At 42.1% G+C, this 15000-nt stretch overlaps 1 protein-coding gene and 1 long non-coding RNA gene across 7 annotated transcripts in view; one reads left to right on the top strand and one right to left on the bottom strand.

Moving 5' to 3' along the window:
• Nucleotides 1-15000, bottom strand: part of LOC105493535 (prospero homeobox 1) — a 52985-nt gene that overhangs the window by 13408 nt on the left and 24577 nt on the right. The window lies entirely within an intron of this gene.
• LOC139358728 (uncharacterized) lies at nucleotides 9944-13125 on the top strand. The gene is made up of 4 exons (XR_011614152.1): nucleotides 9944-10069; nucleotides 11195-11322; nucleotides 11989-12209; nucleotides 12988-13125. It is a non-coding gene; the product is annotated as an uncharacterized lncRNA (long non-coding RNA).

Raw genomic sequence — 15000 nt, 5'->3', positions numbered from 1 at the left:
AGCATTCTGTAAACATTAATTTAAGGAAATCAATAGACTCAGTGAGCTAAAGCCATATTGCAAGATAAACTGGCCAGAGTGCCACTTTGTCAAATAGATTTTCGTTTTCTCGGCTAGATAAAGACAGTTTCAAAACGGGGTAGACGTGTTGCAACCAGGGTTTGAAAAGTATGTGGCCTTCAAACAGTCTGCTTGTTCCTACTACAAAGCTGGATAAACATACTTTAAAAATGATAAGCCTGGTTTAGAATTGATTTGGCTTTCAAATTTTACATATAGTAGATTTCTTGGTCATCTCACAGGAAAAGAATAAAACAAAATATCATGCATTCAGAATAGAAAATTTACTTAGGTGAAAGGGGTTAAATTGTCTTGAGAGACAGAGCTTTGGGAGCAGTTTCGGTTGATGCTTGACTTTAAAAAAATGGGAAGAAAGAAATCTTTATTCATGCTGATCTGATGGGCAATCGGCCTTCTTGCCAAAATCCCGAAGCCAAACTCTCTAGTGAGTTTGGGATCAGAGGTTTCAGCTGGTAGAAGCTGCTCTCGTTCTGTGCTCACCAGGCAATGTCATGTTAATGTGCGAGGGGGTGTGGGGGTTGGGGGAAGCAAACCCAGGAAAAGGCTAGGGAAGGAGCTGAAGTGATGAGCCACCCAATAGCTCCAAGGTTTTGGTCAGCCAGACCGAAAGAGTTGCAGGGATAATCCGAAAAGGTGGCAACGGGAAAGCAGGTCTCTCCTCCTGTCACCTACATGGAGCTCGTGGCAGTACACTTCCAAGTCAGACCACTTGACATCCTCCAATGCCACACCAGCCCTTATAAATGCTCATAGCAAACAGATATGACATGGTGAAAATGGCCCCCCGGAGGAAAAGTAATAAAAAGAATGAAGAGTCACATGGAAACTGCCAAGGAGGGAGGTTAAGGATCTACCTTGAATGGACAGGGGACCTCCATGGAAAAGCATCACAGGAACTGACTTTTGGTCTGCAGTGTGGGGATCTGGGGGGCTGCTATTGGCCAGACCCCTCACACAGACTTCTCTGACCACAGCATGAATGAAGGGCAGAGATACACCCTAAGTATCTTCTTTGTTTTTCTACCTGAATTTGAGTCTTTGTCTTTTAAGAGTGAGTGTTTAGAAAATACAAAATTCACAATAAAATTTCTACAACATTATGATGTTGATAACATAGGTGTTGTTAAAATATTATACAATTATCAACAATGTGCTAGAGTTGAGCATTTCGAATAGTTGTGACTTTCAGGTAATAGAAAAGAAAGTCTTAATATCTTCTATTCTACGTTTAATCAATTGTGTATACATTTGAAATTCTGTAAGTATTCCATTGGCAATTCTGCATGTAGAGATCAAGGTAAATAAAACCATCTCTTCCATAGCCCCAGTAAAAGATAGTACTAGCTTTCTAGGAGCACAATGACAAATGTCTATGAGAGACTGTCAAAATTGTTGTGTGAGGCTGAAATTTGGTCAGTGAACATGCTTAAAGCGGCAAGTTTATTTGCTCACACATGGAAGTCTTGTTGTTATACGTGTTAGAAAATAATTGTCACATTATTGGTTGTAATGAAGTAAATTTTCCTTCTCTCCCAAACTCTGCATAGGTCTTAAAAAGTGATTCCAAGTTTAAACAAACAGACAAATATGCAAACAAAATCAAGGAAAAAGCATCAAAAACTAAAACCTAATACCTCTTTCTCTCCCCCTGAGATACTACACAGAAACTCTTAAGATCTTAAAAACAACTGGAAGCACTGTGCAGAAACTGCTCATCTGGTAGGCTGTTCAGGTAAGAGCTGGACCAAGAGTATTCCATCAAAGAATCATAGAATTGGCCGGGCGCGGTGGCTCACGCCTGTAATCCCAGCACTTTGGGAGGCTGAGGCGGGTGAATCACGAGGTCAGGAGTTCAATACCAACCTTGCCAAGATGGTGAAACCCCGTCTCTACTAAAAAGACAAAAAAATTAGCTGGGCATGGTGGGGGGCACCTGCAATCCCAGCTATTCAGGAGGCTGAGGCAGAGAATTGCTTGAACCCAAGAGGCGGAGGTTGCAGTGAGCCGAGATCACGCCACTGCACTCCAGCCTGGGCGACAGAGTGAGACTCCATCTCAAAAAAAAAAAAAAGAGGAATCACAGAATTTTGGAACTTAAGAACTAGAAGGAATCTCGGAGAGTTCATGTCCCACAAAAGAGAAAAAACCTTCAGCCAGTGGTCAGCAAAATTTGTCAGTAAAGGGCTAGATAATAAATACATAGGCTCTGTGGGCCGTATTTGGTCTAGGTTGGTTATTCTTCTTCTTTTTTACAACTGTTTTAAAACTTAAGTCATTCTTAGCTTGGGGCCATAAAAACAGATTGAGGGGCAGCTCTGCCCATATGCCATACTTTGCCAGCCCCTGCTTTTAGCCAAACTTTAGGGTTAACAGCTTTTCTAGAGGCCTAATTGTCTTTCATTCTGCACTGATCCTGGGTGCCTCACTGGGTGAGCACACCAGTTCTTGCAGGATAGTTCGATTGATTCACTTGAATTCGACCTGCAATGCCACACCATTTCCCTGATGGAGTTAAGGCTGCCCATGTCTATGGGAATAGATTTAATAAACCACATACGTGGTGGTCAAGGACCAGGAAGACTTCAGTCTTACCCTGCTCAGATTAGGAACCTGTAATTGGGAGCTTTCCTGCCAGTGCATATTTAAATGTGCTAAACAGAGGAATGTATCCCTGCTTCATGACACATCTGATAAATCAGCTCAATACTCAGATGGAAAAATAAGCCCTGCAATCATATACCAGTCACTTTGTAGTGTTAACAAATTTCCCTTTAAGTCAGCCCCGTAAATTTGGTGCCATTGGTGTCTGAGTTCAAGACAAGCTGACAGTCCTTGAAGTTTAACTTTTGCTACAATTACTGGGTGAGGTGGTAAAAGAAGCAGGGCCAAGCTTGGTGCCATTCTTGTATGGGACATCATCCAAAAACAACATAACACAAACACTCCAATATTGCATGAAGGGAAGCTGGGGCACAGATAATCCACAGTTACTCCTGTTTCGTTCGAGAATGTATTACGTGATTGTTTTCTGCCACGGCTTTACCTTCATAATTAAGCTTTGCTTAGGCTAATATTAAAACCAGTCTGTGTGTCCTCTGTTGCTATTGATGGAGCAATGTGAGTAAGGAGCCTAGGGAGAAGCTGTTAGGAAGTAGGGTTCAGGCAGGTTGTGATGAGAATGGGATTGCTCATAGAAAACAGTAAAGAAAGTGCTTGTGATGCACATGGTAGGAAATCAGACAGTGCTTCAGAGAACACCAGTTCGTGGGGGATGCTGGCACTCTGCTGGCAATAGCTTATGACACCCTAAATAATATCCGAGTTGCTTTAGGAAAGGATGGGGATTATTGGCCTCAATCCCATCCCATGGTTTTGACTGCAAGATCTTTGTTCTGTCAGAGAAATTCTGTTCTGAATTTCCAGGGAATTCTATTGGTCTTTCCTCTGCAATCATCCTTTGGAAAACTAAGGATGGGCTGTATTTCAAAAGCTACTTAAGAGCTTGTGAATGGCTTTGGAATTCCTTTTTGAAGACAGGTAAATAGATTGGAAAGGCAGGCAGATTGCAGAATGGACTTTTGGAAGTCCACAAGACTCCTACCTAATGGGACTTGAAGTAATGTTTAGGGTGTGACAACCTAGGATGCTGTCAATACCTAGGATTGGCCCTGTTGAAAGGCAGTTTCAGGTATCTACACACAGATTATCTTGTATGCCTTCAGGTCACTGGAAATGATAAATCTTTAAAAATGGATGCTTTAAATGAAAGGAAACACAGTGGCCTTGAAACCATGACCTTTCACCTTCTTCTACATACGTTCAGCTTCCTGACATTTCTCTGTTTCCACCTCTACTCAAATCATCCTTCCCTGCCCAAGAATTTACTTGTTCTCAGGGAATACATTAGCTTTTACTAAAAGTCAGTTTTAGCATCATATTCTAATTTACAATGTTATAGTAGCCTTAAAAAAACAGAACTTAGATGCAATAGCCATAAGAAATATGAAGAATACGTATCTAAATGGCTTGTATGAGGACTCAATACCTCCCAACCACAAACTCTCACACATACAAAACAATCCCAAAGGAAAAGACTTTTATGATCTAGATTACTATCATTTGGGTAATATTTAAAGAAAAGAGTGGCGTTGCTTTTGCAAACACTACCAAGCAGGTTTAGTAGGGAAGGTAGTTATATAATCTAAAATGGACAATTCTGGCCGGGCATAGTGACGCACACCTGTAATCCCAGCTACTTGGGAGGCTGAGGCAGGAGAATCACTGGAGTCCAAGAGGTGGAGATTGGGGTGAGCTGAGATCACACCAATCACACCACTGTACTCCAGCTTCAGCAACAGTGCAAGACTCTGTGTCTCAAAAAAATAATTAAAAAAAAAGAATAAAAAAAAAATTCTGCCAATTCCTCTCTCAAAGAGAGGAGATGTACATTATGTAGAGGTTAATGCATATTATAAATGCTGATAGTCTGTGTTGAGGCCTGCATGGAACGCGTGTGGGGACACTTAGTTTGTTCAAGTCCATACTACCTACTAGAAAACCCAATGGCACGAGGGTTTCACTGACAAATTTCCTTATTGTTTGGCCAGCCTGGCCAAGGCAACAAATAAAGTGAGCAGCAAGTCTAATGATAGTGCCAATTCAGTCAATAAATTGTTTACGAATTTGAAAAATTAGTCTCTATAATCCCAGTAAGGGAATTGCCATGTCTCCAAGGGCATTGTTGAGATTTAGATCTGCAAATAGGGCCTTGGGAGAAAACGAAAATGGGCACCCTGGAGATTTTGACTGAGATAATTAAGCTGCAGCAGAGTCACCAGGGTAGAAGGGGCCCCACATGGAAGCCATCTGGATTCCAAGGGCCTCTATACTCACCGCTTAAAGCTTTGCATAATGACCAAGACTCAAAAGAGACTTTATTTAGAGAATGCAGAATGCCCCTCTACTCTAGAGTCACAAAATTTCAGAGCTAGAATGAAACTGCCCCTCTATTCTAGAGTCACAAAATTTCAGAGCTAGAATGAAACTGCCCCTCTATTCTAGAGTCACAAAATTTCAGAGCTAGAATGAAACTCTTGAGTTTAATCTTGACATTTTTCAAAAGGTGAGCACAGTAGACCCCAACGAGGCAGGTGTGGCCAGAGCCAGACCCTCCAGGCCAGCACCTCCGGCATCTCATCGTGTCCTTCTCATCTGGAACAGATGACCCCAGAGTCCTAGAGCTGTTCCAGGCTAGTGTCGCCTTTTCAGCCACATTCAGAGCAGGAACACTTGCTCTTGTGAAAACCAGAATTACATTGAATATTTGTCCCAATTCTGATGTGAGCTCCCTCATTGCCCGTTTGTTTACTTTCCTATTTAGGGTCAGCAGGAAATGGTGCAATAGTTGCCTTGCAGATGTCACAGCAATAAGGTAACATTTACTTGGCTCTGCAAATGAAGAAACGTGAATGCTTATACAGCACTTACTTTGTGCTAATACACTTGTGTAGATTCATTTAATTCTCACAGCACTCTTGAAGTAGGCACTGTTACATACCCTATTTTACAGATAAGGAAACTGAAGTACAGGCAGGGTAAGATACTTGCCAGGGTTTCACTGCTACAAAGCAGCAGAGCTGGGATTTGATCCCAGGGCCTGGCTGGAGAGTCCATGCTGTAAGTTCTACATCGGTATTGATCCAGGACCACTGACAGTGGAAAGACTCCCCGAAGCATTTTCTTTGTAAGATTTCAAGGGGATGCTTTTATATAAAATATTGACTACTTGCAGGTGAACATTTCATTGCCTGCCTGAGAATAGTATCAAATAAAGCAGAAACTGGAGCTTTCCCCCAGAGTTGTCATTATCATAGACTCAAGTTCAAGACTAAGGCTATTTCCTCATGACGTTAAATACCCCAATGCTTGATCTACAAGAACACTGAAAACATCTGGAGGGCAGGGTGGATCTGCCTATTTTCTATTTGACTGGGTATGTCCTATAGACACAATCATATTTGCCAGAGTACTTGCCAAGAGTCTGATCAGCTGGTCTCATAGGATCATTTTAACCAATAAGCACTACTGAGCTCCAACTCAAGAATTCCAACTTTTGAGGATAAACTTTTGGGGTAATCAAAAAAGTCCCACTGGGTGTGCATGAGGCACCATCACCAAACTGTGGCGTGACTGCCCACACCTGGAATTCTGCCTTGTAAGTTAGTAACTGTAACTGTCCCTTAGAAGAACACAGTCAGGCTGGAAGCGCATTACAGCAGGGCAGCTAAAATGATCCGGGGCAGCCCACTTACTGTATGAGATTAGGCTTTTAAAAAGGATTAGAGCTCCTTAATCTGGAGAGATGAAGATTAAGAGGGAGTAATGATCAAAGTCTATAAAATCAGAAAGGAAATGGAGAATATGGATACAACCCTGTTCACAAATCCCAGGATATTATAACAAGGGATATCCCTGTGGAGTTCTAGGGGAATCACTTTTAGAGCCATAAAAAGAAGATAATATTTTCCCAGCAGGTAATACACTTAGAGAATTATTATCTTAAGGAGTGGTATATTCTGAGAATGAGGTCAAGTTTAAAAAAGGTTTAAGTAAACTCATGGGTGATAAAAACATCATGGTGGGCAACTGGGACTTCAGGAATGTTTTGTATACATCTTGAGCCTTTTGAAAAATGATTCAATGACAGGTACCACCCTCTCCCAATATGCTCCCTGCCCAGGGCTGACAATGCCCGCCCATCTGATCTGACCACCTCTCTTCTCGCCTTGTTGGCTACATTGGTCCTAATATTTGTAACATGCATATTCTTGTGCCCCTCTTTGATAGGTATTTGAAAATCTCAGCAATCTGGCACAATGTGGCAACTCATTCCTCGGAGGAAGTTTTCTTTAATCCTTAATAGAGTCATTGTCTTGAATTTCGAATTACAGTTCATAGCAGGGATCTGACCATGATTTCCATAAAATATACACTTAACTCCTTCAACTACACCTGAAAACTAAAATCTTATGGTTTGCTCAAAGATGGAGGCATTTAAATCATTTTATGCTGCAGTAGTTAGAGAATTTAAAAACTGGCCAAACTCTATTGGAAAAGCTGCTCATAATACGCTAATACAGATCAATTAATTCAAATTTAAGGGGAAATTAAACATACCAATTATGTAGTACCCATCACAGCCCAAGATATTAAGCTCTAAAATTTACTGCAGCTAATGTAGAAACCAGCACACCTTCACAAAAGCTGTGGCTCTGTTAGATATGTAGAATAAAACTTTAGAGAGAGAAGTGTTTTAGCTGTTTCCAAAACAGCCAAGTGTTAATCACTTTAAGTATCTAATATAATAGGTCATTGTTGAGGGCTGGGGCAGAAGGAGGAGGCAGTGGTTTTGGGAGAGGGCAGAGTGGAGATGAAGATTCACTTAGAGAAAGGAACCTTCAGAAGACTGTAACATGCACAGCGAGGCGTGAAGAGTATTTTCTGTACTCACATTTCAAAGTGCTTTCAGAAAATTGGTAAAATGTGGCAATACACAGATGCAAATAAAGGAGCCAAGAAAATAGTGAGGGGGGCAGAGGTGGGGACGGAGGAGGAAGGCACACAGATAATAAGCAATATCTAATAACGCCGAACGCATTCTAACACTGTCTCTCATCATAAACTGGAAGCAATCACTTGGTGTCTTTTCAAATTGCAAGTTTGAAAACGTTAGTCTTTATGGCGGGGAGCTATTCAAAGTCACTATTCATTTGGGGGGGAAAAAGTAGGAAAGGTGGTCAGGAGTGGGGAAGGATTCAAGGGTAAAGAGTCACTTCGTTTCTCATTGTAGACTTTGGAGTGATTTGGGCAAGAAAACTGGGACATCTGGAGTTCAGAAGTCGAGGAAAATGGGGAAGAACCAGGAAGATGAATACATGATCATCAGCTACACAAAAGAACGGAGCAAAAAGAAGCTGGGATTTGGGCACAGGCGTCTGGCAAGGAGGCCGGCAGCAGGGCTAATGAAGCATTTGCGGCGTGGGACATTTGCCAACGCAACAAAGAAGATGTGCTTGGGATCTGCAGATGTGCCAGGGCCCCCAGAGCAAAATAATGACATAATCACCATCAGTGTCACAGACCAGACTGTACACAAGGTGACAGGGGAGGGGAGGCCTGTAATGCGCACACAGGGAGGCCTCCCACGGCCCACGACGGCTGCTGCCCTGGGGGTCGGGATGCAGGCAGGACTACCCACCTAACGATCTCTGCCTAGATCTTAAATCCGAAGGTGAGGTTTGCACCCATCTTTGGTGGGTGTTTTCTGTCCCACCCGAGTCAGGCAACAGAAATCTGAAAAGCTTAAGTGAGATTTGAACTGAATGGAGGGGCAAAAGGAAAAGAGGCAGCAGGAGTTTTGGGAGTCAAGCTCCCGGTCTTCCGCTAGAAGTGCGCAAACTTCCAAGAACCGTACCTAACCACACCAGCGTAAGGCAGAAATACGACCACGGATGTCAATGTTGCACACTGCAAAGAAAATGCACAACATATCTCGGGGAGCCTATTTTGGGGTGGGGGGGGACACAAATGAGCAGTCAATGGGCCATCTCAAAGTCAGTGCAAAAGCAACGTTAAGGCATGAGAAAGTCACCCCTGCCCATTTTCAACAAGGTCTCTCAGCAGGCCTTGTCACCTGCCAGTGGCTCTTGCTCAGTAAGGTGGGTGTGTTAGTACAGCTGTCTGGCTTTTAAGTGACTTTTGTCAGTTTGAAAGTGAAAGTCTGTTTGAGGAGCTGAAAGAACAATAGCTCAGAGCCCGGAAGAAGAGCTTGTAGCACAAAGAACTTGGCTACACTAGTGTCCCTTTTCATTGCTTCTCATGAAAGATTCATAAGAAGAACTTTAATTTTTTATGACCCCCTTTTTGGTATGACTATATTAGTTGTGTCAATTTCCATATACGGGTTCTCTTTAAATACCAAAAGGTCTGTTGTGAAATTGTTTTCAAAGAGCAAAGGGGGCAGAATCGATTCTGGCCATCCTGTTGGTCGCTTCCTCCAAAAGACACAGAGATTGCCTTTAAATATGGTTCCCTTCAGCCTTGAAGTTGCCATGAACACTACAATGTAGTTATTTTAAACCTCTGTGATTTGCTAGTTCAACTGCTCCTCGGAAGAACGATTATATTTGTTTTTCTTGGCTTCACCCTATTTAACAGGAACAGTAGTATAATGATCATTAATAGACGGTTCTCTTTTTCCTACCCTTCTCAAATAGCTATCTCCACATTGCATCTTTATTTTGTGTCTCAGCCAAAAATTGGGGGGTGCAGGGAGACAAAATGCATTTGTTTCACATCATCTTACAAGATAGAATTGAAGATTGGCTGAAGGCACTCATTGAAGGAGAAACAATATTTTAAAACTAATTATCTACTTTCAAGTATTAAACTTCTATGCTTCATCAAAAAGGATGTCTGCAAAAAAATTATTGTTGTAAATTAATATTGATGTGTTTAAGAGCAATGAGTGAATAGTCATTAAAATTTCTGCCCTGTGACTGACAAAGAACCAAACAGTTCAAGTTAAATAACATCCTGGGGGGAGGGGGGAAATGAAGAAATTTGATGTAAAATGTTATCTGCCATGTGAAAAGGGATCGCCAACTTTGAACAAGCTTTGGTTTGCTAAATGAATTTGTTTTATCTAGGCGAAATAAACAGGCTGTCTTTCAAAAGGTTGTTAGAACTTCTTCAGACATTTAATCCAGGATGGGCTGAACACAATGATACATCCCACTGAAAGCTACAGCCACCACCAGCGGCTCTCAGAAGAGAACTTGCTCTCTTTCTCCCATTGATAACCCTTTGTGGGATGAAGAAAAAGAACCGAGGCAAGGAGAACTGAATATCAGACAATAGGCATCACTCCACACACTGTTTCTGAACTTTCCTCATCGCTGAAGGACAATTAATTATGAAGGCCTTAGGGGTAGGTCGAAGCAAGGGAAAACCCACCACTGTCCCAGCACCACAGCCGCTACCTCTGTGTTTGCTAAATGGCTTCGCCTGTTGGGGTACAGCCGCCGAGAGAGCCAATAGATCATTTAGGGGGGGCGTGCGGGAGGTGAGGGAGGAAAGCAAAGATTTTTTTGTGTGTGCGCCTGCCCTTGTATAATTCTATTCTCACTGTGAACTCATCCATACACAAAACACAAGGACGATTTTTTTTTTTTTTTTTTTAAAGAGAGAAAAGCCACAGGGTAGGTTACAGTCAGAAACGGCCTCTCAGTGGTGTGTTAAAAAGGATGGTCTTTTCACCAAATCATTTCACAGAGGCAAAACAGACAAACACAAAGAGTTGAGACTTTTTCTCCTACATTAAATGGAGTAACTGATAAGGTCAGACATATGATACCTAAAGACATGAATCTGTGAACTCTTGAAGTCAAAGGGCCTCTCTGTGCCGAGGAACAATCTTTCAAAGGAAATAGATCATAGAACTCCACTGAATCCCCTTTAAACTTTATGAAGCAGGAGGAGAAAAAGCTCTAAGTAGGGAAGCTTGACAGAAGAGCCTTGAACTATTTTCTGAAGGAAAGATGAGACCCTCCCTAGGCTGCCACAAAACATCTTTTTTTTTTTTCTAAAGGCTCCTCTGAACTTTGATATGTGCCAAGACACTGCTATTGAAAGCTGTATAATTATGTGATATAGCCACTGTAGAAAATGCTTTGTTCACCCCAACAAAGGACAATAAGCAAAGTAAAGCGACATTACACTGTATCTTTTTCTTTAAGAATGTTGAGAAAGGTCATGGAATGCTATAACTAATAAAGCTGTTGAGTAAGGAGGTTTTAAAGTTGATCTTACTGTGCTTGAATGTAACCCAATGACAAAAAAGACACAGGGAGCTAAAAATGCAATGACATTACCAAATAGATGATAAATCAATGGGCCCGCTTCATTATACTGATGAACACCTTGAATCCCAAAAGGACAGCGGTACAAAAATGAAGCCTCATGCACACACAGAATTCTACCTCCACTCCACCCCCTAGCCCTTCAACCCCACTTCCAACCTGGTGTCTTTACTGTGCTCTCCTTCAAATTTCAGGCAATCATTCTGTAGAAGGAATATGTTTCCAGGCAGCCATGTGTGTACATATATTTAGAGAACATTCATTTGGTCTCTTAAAAGATCAATTTGGCTTGTCAACGGTGGGACTGGCAAGGGAAGAAATGGTAAGGGTTTCTTTTCCTCCTCGCCACCCACCAAGAGTGTGTTATGCGATTATTTAAATGGCTCAGCAGCTTTGAGGCCAAAAGACTGCAACAGCAGTGAAAGGCTTTCACTCATGTGCCAGTTTTCTAAACGATCACTCATATTTAAGTATCTATTTGGAGCAGAGGGAAGCGCTTCCTAAATCCACCTGTCCTCATTTTTCTTTAAAGAGATGACAATGCGAATGAAAGTCTTCCAAATATATTAAATCTTCTGAAATGTGGGTTCTGTTGAAAGTGGGAGTAGGTTGAGAAGAGGGTAGGTATGGGGTAGGAACATATTCAGCAAGTGTGTATGTGTTAGTGTGTGTGTGGTGGGGGTGGGGTGTTGCTTTTTTATTTTCTATTTCCAAGAGGAAAGTAAGAAAACACATTCAAAGGTGTGCGGAAGTACCCTTCTTCCCTGTCATGTGTCACCCAGAAAAATGTCAAACCCCCAGTCTCTAAGATGGAGCATCTGCCCAGTGAGGTATTAATACCTTAGAAAATGGCATTCATAAGGCCACTAATGAGTGAATCAAGTTCCCCATTCAATTTATTTTGAAGCCTTCCATCCCCAAACCTGGGCCTTTAGCGAGGATAAGGGAGATTTGTCATTCTTACTGGAAACTTGCACCCTGTCTACAGGTAAATCACTAGCCACTGAGGGGCCCAGGAGGGATGCGTGGCTTACCATGGCATGGGAAACACTACCTCCCAGTACCCGGGAATGAGAAAGAGAGCTCAGTGTGCCTGGATGAAGGAATCTGGCACATTCTTTTCTCAACCTACACTCAGGCCTACCAAACCCTCCGACCTTTGGATGATTCTGCCTTCTGCAGCTGCACCATATAAAGAGGTCAACCTAGGTAATGCAGTCCAACCTAGGGTGCTATGTCTCTTGGTTCCTTAAGTTGTGCAATTAACCTTTGTGAGTTACACAAGTTAGTTGTCTCGGTAGAGTTCTTTGCAAAACAGGTAAACCAGCCTCAGAAACTGTCAGTGATCATCATCTTCTTTTCCTGCCACAGTTGTGAGGAAAACAACAAAAGCGATAAAATCCAACTCATATGCCCCTAAAGTCACAAGTATCAGTATGATTTAAAAACTGGGAAGGAATCCCAAACTTCCTTTCTCAGCCCATAAAAATTTTTTTGGAAGTTCTTCAAAGTGAAGCGAGAATGAAGCATAGAAATATATACCATCACACCTGGAAAGACAAATTTATTGTTGCCAATCTCATTAAATGTGAGGAGCAGGAATGAAGGATAAGCCCATAATTACACACCCCTCTCCTGCGTGCCTCACACACTCACGCGCAGAAGCAAGATACCCCACCCGATGTGATATGGCCAAGCTTCCGCCCTTTAGCACAAACTAAAAGTGCATTTCGTATTTTTCCCCTTCGGTGTCTTCTTCCACATCCCTTGGGTCTTCTCAAACGCTCACCATCCTAAGTCTGCACACCGTGCCAAGAATTCTGGCAACTGTGTAAACTGATACAAAAGGCAGAACAAGCTCTCCTGCCACTTAGAAGGTCCTGACTCATAAAGGCCAGGAAATGCAGGGTCTAGGAGAGGAGAGCGAGGCAAGCCACTCCCTCTTTGCTGCTGATAAACCTTCCCCATCTGCTTTATTTTCCTGTAGGCCAGGGGTCAGCAGCCTCTCTAGCCTTGAGAGCCATCAGCAACAGGGGCTGGACGGGGGTGGTGCTAAGCAGCGACAGAGGTGCCACTAGCAAGCTTATGACAGAGGCAGAGATGGAGTAGAAGGCTGAGAGAAGACAAGGGGTAGAGAAGAGAAAGAAGGAACAAAGTAGTAGTGAAGAGACGTCAAACTCCCTTCTCTCTCCCTGGCTCGATCTGCCTCTGCCCAGTTAGAATCATCTAACTTGAAGAATAGTAAAGCTTTGGGCAAACTGAAGTTTTTCTTGTTATTATATTGGTATCACTGTCATTACTATTACCCACATTAAATAAGCCCTATTTTGGTAAAACACTTAGAAGAGTGCCTAGAACATTAGTAAACAGTCAATAAATGTTAGCTATTTTATTATTGCTCCTAACAACTGATTGAGAAATCTGGGAATACAATCAATAAGACAGTTTATTGTTTGACCAGCTACTACTAAGCTGGGTGACACAATTCCTTGGAATCGACTGGATCTTGGGGCATCGAGTAGACGTAGCTTCAAAGTCCCTCTACCATGTTTTAGCTCTGTTTAAAAATGTTAAAAAGAAACAAAGTGTATAGTTCTCCATTTTGCCATCCTCTTCACTTGCTAATACTGAAACTATAGGTTCATTTTACTTGACCTTAAGAGGAGAAACTTAAATACAAAAGTAAAGCCGTGCACACAATATCAGTGGAAGTATTCAGCTGAAGGTGCCGGATCTACTTTTGGCTCTCAGCCACGGCCCACACGAGCAAAGCTACCACGATAAGAACAGTGGCTTTTTAAGCATCTCACTTAAGCAGTGACCTCCATGCACAAAGGCACGGAAAAGAAGGGCTCACCTTATCTGAAACTTTTGTCAGTAAATGAGCCAGACGGAGAGGCTAAATGAAAAACAATTTCGTGATATTAGGATTATGTGTGATGGTGGGTACGCATGTGTACATATGGATGTGTGAATGTGTCAGTAGAAGGGGCAGGGCTCACTGCATGGTCCTACTGTCTTCCCTCCTTTTCACTGAAGGAGGAATCAGATCCAGAATAGTCCAATAACTGTCCGAAGTCACATGAGAAGTGACAAAATTCCTGCCCGGGCCCCATACTCCTTGCAGTGAAGCAGTCTTAAAATAGACACTGCAGATAAAGGAGAGGTGGCCTGGCTGGAAGTGGATGTGATTCACAAAGAGAGAAATATTAGATGTTAATCATATTAAAGAGGATTTAGATGATGCTAAATGGAGCAGCTTGTCGGGTACCTCCTGATGCCAGCCGTCCCCTGTTTGTGTCCTTTTGGCCCCTGGGCTGTGGGTAGGGGATTAAATTCCAACCAGGTAAGGTTTAAGCAACCCTGAAAACCCTCGTGTGCACTTTAAGGATTTGTCTTCTTGGGTATTTTATATAGCAAAAATGCAGAAGTCATCTCATGAATCTTGGGCAATTCTTTCATGAAGCTTGATGTACGCTGCCAAACAAATACTTATGTCATCATATAATGTAAATAATTCACTAGCATACAGAAGTCTCTTAGCTTAACATTTAGGGCAACAGGCTTATCAGAAGGGCGGGGGAGAAAAGACGCTCTTAATAAGATTTCTTTAAAATGGTTAGCCATAATCATATTCTTCAGCTTTAGAAGAAATCTGCTAGTGCTGTGTGATTATAGTGAGCCAGTGCTCTGTTACAACTGAGACTTTAAAAACAGATTTTAAAATAGTGGAGCAGTACATGAAGAATTCTCACTTTTAATGTATTTAGCAAACACACACTCAAACTTCATTTATCACACATTTGGCAAGAAATACATTAGTCTTAGAGAGCAAAGACAAATTAGTAGCTTACACTATAACTACTCAAACTTTCAAAGAAAAACTATGACTTCCCCATTGCTGAGCTTCCATATTCAGTTCTTTATAAGCCACTATAACTGGTCTGCATTGCCAAGAATTGTAGTAACAAGAGCTGAAAAAAAAGGGGGGGGGGCAAGC

The sequence above is a fragment of the Macaca nemestrina genome, chromosome 1 (genome assembly GCF_043159975.1).
Source record: "Macaca nemestrina isolate mMacNem1 chromosome 1, mMacNem.hap1, whole genome shotgun sequence".
NCBI classification, from domain to species: Eukaryota; Metazoa; Chordata; class Mammalia; order Primates; family Cercopithecidae; genus Macaca; species Macaca nemestrina.
Note: the sequence above shows the minus strand (reverse complement) of the source record. Positions and strands in the feature narration are given on the sequence as shown.